Source organism: Nomascus leucogenys, chromosome 14, assembly GCF_006542625.1.
Source record: "Nomascus leucogenys isolate Asia chromosome 14, Asia_NLE_v1, whole genome shotgun sequence".
Taxonomy (NCBI): domain Eukaryota; kingdom Metazoa; phylum Chordata; class Mammalia; order Primates; family Hylobatidae; genus Nomascus; species Nomascus leucogenys.
Window position 1 is genome coordinate 79,880,283 of NC_044394.1, and position 10,653 is coordinate 79,890,935.

A 10,653-nucleotide genomic window follows, 5' to 3' on the forward strand; every position below is an offset into this window, starting at 1 on the left:
TCACATACTATGTTTCATTGAAGTCTACATGAGTGTACATGCTTGTCAACGGGTCCTGATCCTAAATGCTTTTATGCCTGATTAATTGTCGATATCAGGCAGGAGCTTGCTCATTAGCTCCTTGCAGGGTCCATTTTAGATTGCAATGAGCTTCATTTAGAGATGATATGCTGTTAATAAACTGCATTGAATTTTTGTGTGTGAGCAGATCCTGTTGGAAAACATCTAAAAATCTTCCAAAGGGACTGAATAAATTCAGATTATTCTCTTTTGCAAAATTTATCTATTTTGCTTTAATTAAATATAAACTTCGTGTTTGCTCTTTATTTCATATTTTATGTTTTCAATGTATCTGGTGTTTCCCACAGATACACTGACACTGTCAACTAATATTACTTCTGTATGTAAATGAAGCAAACTGATTTTAAGATTCACTAGATCTTGGTAACTAACTTTTTAGACAGACATTGCAGACAAATGTGTATTTTAGCCATTAATAAAAACTCTAAAGGCAACTCACTCAATATTTTTCTCTTTAATTCAATAAAATTATTAGAAGACCTGCTAATAGACCTACTTTATTAACATATGTTGGAAACACAGAGTTAGGAAAATTTTCTAGAAATAATAGCAGGAGATAGTAAAGTTAGCTCAAGAAAGAAGACTTCTAAATGAGACCTGCCCACAATTATTCTTTCTTATTTTGAGATCATAAGTATTTGTTTTGTTTTTTATTTTTTGTATTAAGCTGGATATGAACTAAATTTTGTCATAGAGAAAACTATCCTCTCAAGAATCAGGAAATTTTAAAGAAAGTTAAAATTTTTTAAATGACAAAAGCATAGCTTTATGATTAAACTCACACCTACATACTATATACTAAAAGTAGAATAAGTTTACTGAATAAACTAATGGCTAGTCTCACTATCTTATCTAGACTAGGAGAATTACTTTTTACAAAATGTAGCTCATTTGGCTATCTCCTTGTGTGCTTTTTAGAAAATGTTCCTAACTCCGTAAGTGTCTTCAACATATATTAACAAAACAGGTCTATTATTGGGTCTTCTAATAATTTTAGTGATGTCAAATGATAAAATACATTGTTTGGAGCTGTCTACATGCGAGAAAACATATTGTGAGAAGTCATAGAATTTTGCTTAGAAAGACTTGCAAATATATCAATGAAGGAATCAACATTGGAAATAATAATGTATATTTAAGGATACATATGATATTAGAAATAATCCAATCAATACTTATCTCTAATATAAAATAAATATGATAACAATTACAATAACATCTTTTCTTGTTTTTTAAGTCTTTAATACATTGGAATTTACACTGAAGTTTTCCACTGATTAGAAGTTCTAAAAAATTATAATTATTATGGGTGTTGAATAAAAAGATATCTTGAATAGATAGTAGGAAATATATGTTTTTGGTGGCATTTAGCAGACAATTAAAAATTTTACATCTCAAATCATTCAGTAAATTGCAAAAAAGTCTTGTTTAGTGATATTTTGCAGTTCTCACAAAGACATAGGAAAGGCATTAATGGAATTTTTTATTTCATTAAAACATAAAATAACAGATTCAATTTTGGAAAGAAAAGTATACTTCTTGATGGATATTTTATACTCCATCTATATTATACTTTTTTCTTTTATACTATATTTCTTTTGGTCTCTTTTTAAAAGCAAGTGTAGAAGACAAAGACTTTTCTCTAAAATTGTCACAAAAACACAGGAGTATATGGCTCCTGAGCATCTCTTTTTCTAATAGCCCTATATTTAATGATATATTTTAAAGAATTCTGTGACTTTACTTTTATCAACAACCAAGTTGAAATTAATTCTATATAAATTTTTTATCACATATGAAGATGACTATATATAAAATATTGCTTTGTGCCAGTTTCCAAATACATGCCATAACAATAATTTAATAACTTCTATGAAAGTAAAATGAGGACTCACAACAGAATTAAAAATGTACTCATTAGAAAACAGGCTTCAGGAACATTTGAAATAATAATATCTCTTCAAATGGGATGTACATTCCTTACTAATATGGTTTGGCTGTGCCCCCATCCAAATCTCATCTTGGACGGTAGCTCCCACGATTCCCATGTGTTATGGGAAGGACCCAGTGGGAGGTAATTGAATAATGGGGGTGGGTCTTTTCCATGCTGTTCTCATGATAGTGAGTAAGTCTGAGAAGATCTGCTGCTTTTATAAGGTGGGGTTTCCCTGCACAAGCTCTCTCTTTGCCTGGTGCCATCCATGTAAGATGTGACTTGCTCCTCCTGGCCTTCTGCCCTGATTATGATGCCTCCTCAACCATGTGGAACTGTAAGTCCATGAAACCTCCATTACTCAGTCTTGGGTATGTCTTTATCAGCAGTGTGAAAACAGACAAATACACTTAATAAATAAGGCAACTTTGATTCCTAATGAGATCCTTTCATTCATTCAGGAGATTCTCCTAAAGTGTATGGTGCTTTTCCACCAGTTGGAGTTCAAGGTCTCAGTTCCTTTGTCCAATGATGGCAACTATTCTTTCCAAGCCCTACTCACTGGGAATTGTAGTAATGGCTGTTTCCTGAATATACACTGAACATATTTTGTTCTGTGCTTTTTCTTATAAATATCTAGAATACCTGGAATATCTACTATCCATCTAAAACAGTGAGGGCTGTATCTTCCTGTTTTTCTTGGTCCCTTAATGCTTTCCTGAGCACCATGGGGATGTGCTCCCTTTCATGAAATTCTTACGATTTTTTGCTGTTCCTTTCTTATTTTACTTACATTGCAGTAAAGTTATTGGTTTGGGCAGCATCACAAAATCATGTGATATTGGAATATATATTCATGATTAACCAAGAGAAAGCAAACACAGTAAGCGCAAACTCCATAGTAACACATGAAAATATTTTTTGTTCCCAGCTACGCGGGATGCTGAGGCAGGAGAATGGTGTGAACCTGGGAGGTGGAGCTTGCAGTGAGCTGAGATTGGGCCACTGTACTCCAGCCTGGGCAACAGAGCTAGACTCCATCTCAAAAGAAAAAAAAAAAGAAATAAGAAAACATTTTTTGTAGTGGTAGAGGAATAGGGAAGTTTGTTTTTTTGAGACAGGGTCTCATTCTGTTTCCCAGGCTAGAGTGTAGTGACACCATCACAGCTCACTGAAGCCTTGACCTTCCAAGATCAAGTGATCCTCCTGCCTCAGCTTCCCAAGTAGCTGGAACTACAGGCACACACCACCACAGCCCTTTAATTTTTGTATTTTTTGTAGAGACAGGGTCTTGCTATGTTGCTCGGTGATATGGTTAGGCTTTGTATCCCCACCCAGATATCATCTTGAATTGTAATCCCCAGAATCCCCATGTGTCAACAGAGAGACCAGGTAGAGGTAATTAAATTATGGGGATGATTTCCCCCATGCTGTTCTCGTGATAGTGAGTGAGTCTCGCAAAATCTGATGGTTTCATAAGTAGCTCTTCCCCCTCTGCTCAGCACTTCTCTTTCCTGCAGCCTTGTGAGGAAGGTGCCTTGCTTCCTCTTCACATTCTGCCATGATTGTAAGTATCCTGAAGCCTCTCCAGCCATGCTGAACTGTGAGTCAATTAAACCTCTTTCTTTTACAAATTACTCAGTCTTTAGCAATTCTTTATTGCAGTATGAAATAGACTAATACAACCAGCCTGGTCTCAAACTCCTAGGCTCAAGTGATCCTCCTGCTTGAGCTCCCCAAAGTGCTGCAATTATAGGTGTGAGCCACTGCACCTGGACTAAGGGAAAATAAATTTTAATAAGCAGCCATATATATAGTTCTCGTTGCGTGTGTGTATGTGTATTTCAATTTTGAGTAAATTTATAGAGTTGTGCAATCAACAATCTAGTTTTAGAATATTGTAGTCATTAATCTACTTTCTGTATTTATATTTTAGCCTTTACTGAGCTTTTCCTACAAATGGAATCATACAAAAGATGGTCTTTTGCATCTGACTCTTTTGCATCTGTCTCTGTTCACTTAGCATGATATTTTGAAGTTCATTCACGACTTAGCATCTACCAATAATTTGTCCGTTTTATTACTGAATGGTATTCAATTTTTATATGGCTACATTTCATTTGGTCTATTGAACAGTTGAGGGAAATATGTATTGCTTCCAGTTTGGGGCAGCTATGAAGAATGCTGCTATAAATATAAACATTCCTATGCAAGCCTTTGTGTGGTTGTGTGTTTCCTTTCCTCTTATATTCCTCAGAATGAAATTGGTGGGTTATTTGATAAGCTTATGTTAACTTTTCAAATAACTGCCAAACTTTTTCAAAGTGGCAGTATTCCCCAGCAACTTATGAGTCTTCTTAGTTTTCCATATCTTGGTCAACATTTGGTGTTGTTTTTTTCCAAAAGAGAAAAAAAGAAAAGAGAAGAGAAGAGAAGAGAAGAAGAAAAGAAAAGAAAAGAAAGGAAAAGAAAAAGAAAAGAAAAGAGAAAAGAAAAGAAAAGAAAAGAAAAGAAAAGAAAAGAAAAGAAAAACCCTTCTCGTGGGTGTGAAGTAGCATCTCATTGTTGTTTTAATTTTCATTTTCTTTTTTTTTGAGACAGAGTCTCACTCTGTCGCCCAGGCTGGAGTGCAGTGGCACGATCTCGGCTCACTGCAAGCTCTGCCTCCCGGGTTCACGCCATTCTCCTGCCTCAGCCTCCCGAGTAGCTGGGACTACAGGCGCCCGACACCACGCCCGGCTAATTTTTTGTATTTTTAGTAGAGACGGGGTTTCACCGTGTTAGCCAGGATGGTCTCGATCTCCTCACCTCGTGATCTGCCCGCCTCAGCCTCCCAAAGTGCTGTGATTACAGGCGTGAGCCACCACGCCCGGCCATACTTCATACTTTCAAATGTGCATGTTTTTAATTTCTATTATTATTATTTGCCATTATATACTGGCTACAAGCTCAATTAAAATGTTAAGTAGGAGTGGTGAGAACAGAAATCCTTGCTTTTTTTTCCCCATCTTTCAGGGAATGCATTCAATCTTTCAGCATTAAGTATAAGGCTGGCTGTAGGTTTTATGCAGCCGCCTTTTAGCAAGTTGAGGACATTTCCTTTCATTAGTCTGTTGAGCGTTTTTAATCATGGATGCGTGTTGGATTTTGTCAAATCCTTTTTCTGCGTTTATTTTGATGATCATGGGCTGAATCATTATTTCCAAATGTTAAAATAACTAAATATCAAATGCTTAATAAAAATTGCTTTTTCTCTAATATCTAGAGCCATTTGTATGCACTTAAAATCACTGCATACAGGTGACTACTTTTTTTTTAAGCAGTTGTTAAGGCTGCTTCTGGCTCAGTGAAATGCTGGATTATAATTATTAATGCTAGGAGAATTTTGAACCCTGTCAGAAAACAGGCTCCTTTTGTGATTTAGTAATATATTGGTGAGGAGTAGAAAGGGATTTTCTTTTTTCAGTTTTTTTTAATTGTGGTAAAATATACATAACATAAAACATCTGTAAGTCATTTTTAAATGTACATCTCAGTGACATTCATAATGTTGTGCAGTTACCACCACTATCCATTTCCAGGACATTTTTATCATCTAAAGCAGACGCTTGGTACCCACTAAATATCAACCCCACTTTACTCCCTACCCCCAGACTCTGGTAACCTCTATTCTATTTTCTGCTTTTATTAAATTGCCTTTTCTAGGTACCTCATATAAGTGAAGTCATACTACATTTTTCCTTTGTGTCTACCTTCTTTCACTTAGCATCATGCATTCATGGATTATCCACGGTGTAGTATGTCTCAGAGGAATTTCATTTATTTTTAAGACTGAATAATATTCCATTGTATGTTTATAGCATATTTTTTATATCCACTCATCTGTTGATGATTGACAGACATTTGGGTTGTTTCCACATTTCAGCTATTTTGAATAATGCTGCTATGAACATCAGTGTATAATTTTCTCTTTGAGTCCTTCCTTTCAATCCTTTTGAGTGTCTACCTAGAAGTGGAATTGCTGGATCGTATGGTACTTCTAGGTTTCACTTGTTGAGGAATTGCCATTCTATTTTCCACAAAGACTGCACTATTTCACATTACTACCAGCATTGCACGAGGGATACAATTTCTCTCTAACATTTTCTCTAACACTTTTCTTTCAATAAGAGCCACTCTAATGGGTGTGAAGTTGTACCTCATTGTGGTTATGATTTGCCTTTTGCTAATGATGAGTGATGCTGAGCATTTTTTCAACTGTGTGTTGCCCATTTGTGTATCTTCCTTGGAGACAAGTTTATTCAAGTCCTTTAACCATTGTTTGTTTTTCTTGTTAAGTTTTAGAAGTTATTTATGCATTCTGGATATTAATCACTTATCAGGTATATGACTTACAAATATTTTCACTTGATAGCATCCTTTGATGTACAACATTTTACATTTTGATGAAGTCCAATTTACTTACTATTTTTTTTATTGCCTATGCTTTTGATATCATATGCAAGCAATCTCTGCCAAATCCAATGTCATACAAGCTATTTTTTGTAAGAGTTTTGGAGTTTTACCTCTTAAGTTTAGGTCTTTGATCCATTTTGAGTAAGTTTTTGTATGTGGCATGTGGTACAAGTTTTACATGATTCTTTTGCCTGTGAATATCCAGTTTTCTTAAGTTTCCTTTGTTGAAAGGAATGTCCTTTCCTTCATTAAATGGTCTGGGTACCCTTGCTAAAAATCAATTGACTTTATATGCAAAGGTTTACTCAGAGGCTGTATGTCTATTGCATTGGCCTATATGTCTGTCCTTAAGCCAACACCACACTGTTAGGCCTCTGCAGTGCCTTTTGAAATTGGGAAGTGTAATTCCTCCATCTTTGTTCTTATTTTTCAAGATGACTTTGGCTCTTGAAGTTGCTTGAGTTTTCATATAACCATTAGGATAAATTTTTCTATTCCTGCAAAAAGAAAATCCTTGGTATTTTTGATAGCTATTGCATTGAATCTGTAAATTGCTTTGGGTAGTGTGGTTGTGTCCAGAATTGGTGGGTTCTTGGTCTCAGTGACTTCAAGAATGAAGCCACTGACCCTCGTGGTGAGTGTTACAGCTCTTAAGGTGGCGCGTCTGGAGTTTGTTCCTTCTGATGTACGGATATGTTCGGAGTTTCTTCCTTCTGGTGGGTTCGTGGTCTCGCTGGCTCAGGAGTCAAGCTGCAGACCTTCGCGGTGAGCGTTACAGCTCTTAAGGCAGCGCGTCTGGAGTTGTTCGTTCCTCCCGGTGGGCTCGTGGTCTCGCCGGCTTGAGGAGTGAAGCTGCAGACCTTCGCTGTGAGTGTTACAGCTCATAAAAGGAGTGTGGACCCAAAGAGTGAGCAGCAGCAAGATTTATTGCAAAGAGCGAAACAACAAAGCTTCCACAGTGTGGAAGAGGACCCGAGTGGGTTGCCACTGCTGGCTCAGGCAGCCTGCTTTTATTCTCTTATCTGGCCCCACCCACGTCCTGCTGATTGGTAGAGCTGAGTGCTCTGTTTTGACAGGGTGCTGTTTGGTGCGTTTACAATCCCTGAGCTAGACATAAAGGTTCTCCACGTCCCCATCAGATCCAAGGCCCCACCAGAGCAGCTAGATACAGAGTGTCGATTGGTGCATTCACAAACCCTGAGCTAGACACAGGGTGCTGACTGGTGTGTTTACAAACCTTGAGCTAGATACAGAGTGCCGATTGGTGTATTTACAATCCCTTGAGCTAGACATAAAGGTTCTCCAAGGCCCCACCAGACTCAGGAGCCCAGCTGGCTTCACCCAGTGGATCCCGCACCGGGGCTGCATGTGGAGCTGCCTGCCAGTCCCACGCCATGCACTTGCACTCCTCAGCCCTTGGGTGGTCGATGGGACTGGGCGCCGTGGAGGAGGGGGCGGCGCTTGTCAGGGAGGCTCGGGCTGCACAGGAGCCCACTGAGGCGGGGGAAGGCTCAGGCATGGCGGGTGGCAGTCCGGAGACTTGCCCCGCAGGAAGGCAGCTAAGGCCCGGCGAGAAATCGAGCGCAGCGCCGGCAGGCTGGCACTGTTGGGGGACCCAGTACACCCTCCGCAGCCGCTGGCCCAGGTGCTAAGTCCCTCATTGCCTGGGGCGGCAGGGCCGGCCGGCTGCTCTGAGTGTGGGGCCCGCCAAGCCCACGCCCACCCAGAACTCCAGCTGGCCCGCAAGCGCCGCACGCAGCCCCGGTTCCCGCTCGCACCTCTCCCTCCACACCTCCCTGCAAGCTGAGGGAGTGGGCTCCGGCCTTGGCCAGCCCAGAAAGGGGCTCCCACAGTGCAGCAGTGGGCTGAAGGGCTCCTCAGTCGCCAAAGTGGGAGCCCAGGCAGAGGAGGCGCCGAGAGTGAGTGAGGGCTGTGAGGACTGCCAGCACGCTGTGAACTCTCATGGTCATCTTGGCAAGATTATGTATTCTAATCCATGAACAAGATGTCTTTTCATTTATCTAATCTTTTGGCAATGTTTTGTAGTTTTCAATGTATGAGTCTTTTATCTGCTTGTTTAGATTTATACCTAAGTATTTTTTTCGTTTTGATACTCTTATAAATATAATTTATTTCTTAATTTCCTTTTTACATTGTTCATTGTTAGTGCGTAAAAATACAACTAATATTTGCATGTTGAACATCTGTCTATTATTTGCACACAAAACCACTTTTAATGGGTACAAAGTTAAATTAGGAATAAGTTCGGATGCACTATTGCACAGTAGGGTGACTATAGTTAATAATGTATTGAATGTTCTTGCTACAAATAAATGATAAATATTTGAGGTGATGGGTGTGCTAATTACACTGATTTGATTGATACCCGTTTTACCTGAAACAGTACATACACCATAAATATTTACAATAGTGTATCAGTTTAACATTTTAAAAAACATTTCTAATGTAAAAAGTGTCTCTTAAACTGTGTAGGTTAACTTCTTTATATTTAAATATGCATCTTAAGCAAAATAGTGAAAATAACCATCTTGATTTAATGTTTTTTTCCTATATGTGAATTGTATGTACTTAGGTGAGGACAATAAAATCAACTGAACTATAAGCTTAGAATAGGACTGAGGGATAATTTTGCCCAGCAGTTTTACTAATGATACATTGTTACATTGTTGCTTCAAAACTCTCTCTCTCTGTCTGCCTCTCTCTCTCAATAAATGGCCAAAGCCATCCTGGCTAACACGGTGAAACCCCGTCTCTACTAAAAATACAAAAAATTAGCCGGGCGTGGTGGCGGGCGCCTGTAGTCCCAGCTACTCGGAGAGGCTGAGGCAGGAGAATGGCGTGAACCCGGGAGGCGGAGCTTGCAGTGAGCCGAGATTGCGCCACTGCACTCCAGCCTGGGCGACAGAGCGAGACTCTGTCTCAAAAAAAAAAAAAAAAAATAAAAAAAAAAAAAAAAATAAATGGCCAAAGGGATTAGTACTTTACCTTTGGAGGTCCTCAAAGCATTATTTGGAGTTCATAATACTTCAGCTAGAACCAAGTAGAATCTGTTTTTTTCTGAGGAGTATCGGTAGCATAAATGAGATTATAAACAAAGTACACTTAAGTTATATGAATGCAATGACTGCTATTTATACAAAATTTAAATCTGCAAAAGGAATCAACATGCTTATGGGTTATTAAAATTGTCTAAATTCTTTGGTTCTGTACAGTACATGTGTTGATTTACAAATAAATGATTTATTAAGTGATTAAGAAAAAAATGCAACTAATATTTGCATGTTGATTTTCTATCCTGCAACTTTGCTGTATTTATTTATTAAATTCCAACAGTTTTTCTGAAATCTTTATGCTTATCTACATTTAAGATTATGTCATTTGTGAGGAGAGATTTTCATTCTTCCCTCCCAATTTAGATGCATTTTCTTTCTTTCCCTTGCCTATTGCTCTGATTAGAACTTCCAGTAGGTGGGAATTGAACAATGAGAACACTTGGACACAGGATGGGGAACATCATACACCAGGGCCTGTCATGGGGTGGGGGGAGGGGGGAGGGATAGCATTAGGAGATATACTTAAGGTAAATGACGAGTTAATGGGTGCAGCACACCAACATGGCAGATGTATACATATGTAACAAACCTGCACGTTGTGCACATGTACCCTAGAACTTAAAGTACAACAACAAAAATTATATATATAAAATATATTAAAAAAAAGAACTTCCAGTAATACGTTGAATAGAAGAGACCAAAGCAGCATCACTGCTTATTTCTGATTTTAGAGAAAAAGTTGATTATTTTTAAATATTGGATGTTATCTGTAAGCTTTTCAGATACATTTGTTGAGGAATTTATCTTTTATCCTTAGTTTATTTGGTGCTTTTTATCAAGAAAGAATGTTGATTTTCGTTAGATGTTCTCTCTCCTTTTTTTGTACCAATTGTGATTATTGACTGTTTTCCCTCACTTCATTCTATTAATATTTTCTAGCTTCTTAACATTTAAAATAATGCTAATAATTTAATACATTTTTCTTTTTAAATGTATGCATTTACAGATATAAATTTCCCCCTTATCACTGCTTTTGCTGCATCTCATGAGGTTTTGCATGTGTTTTTATTGGTCTCAAAATATTTTCTAATTTTTCCTGTTGTTCTGCTT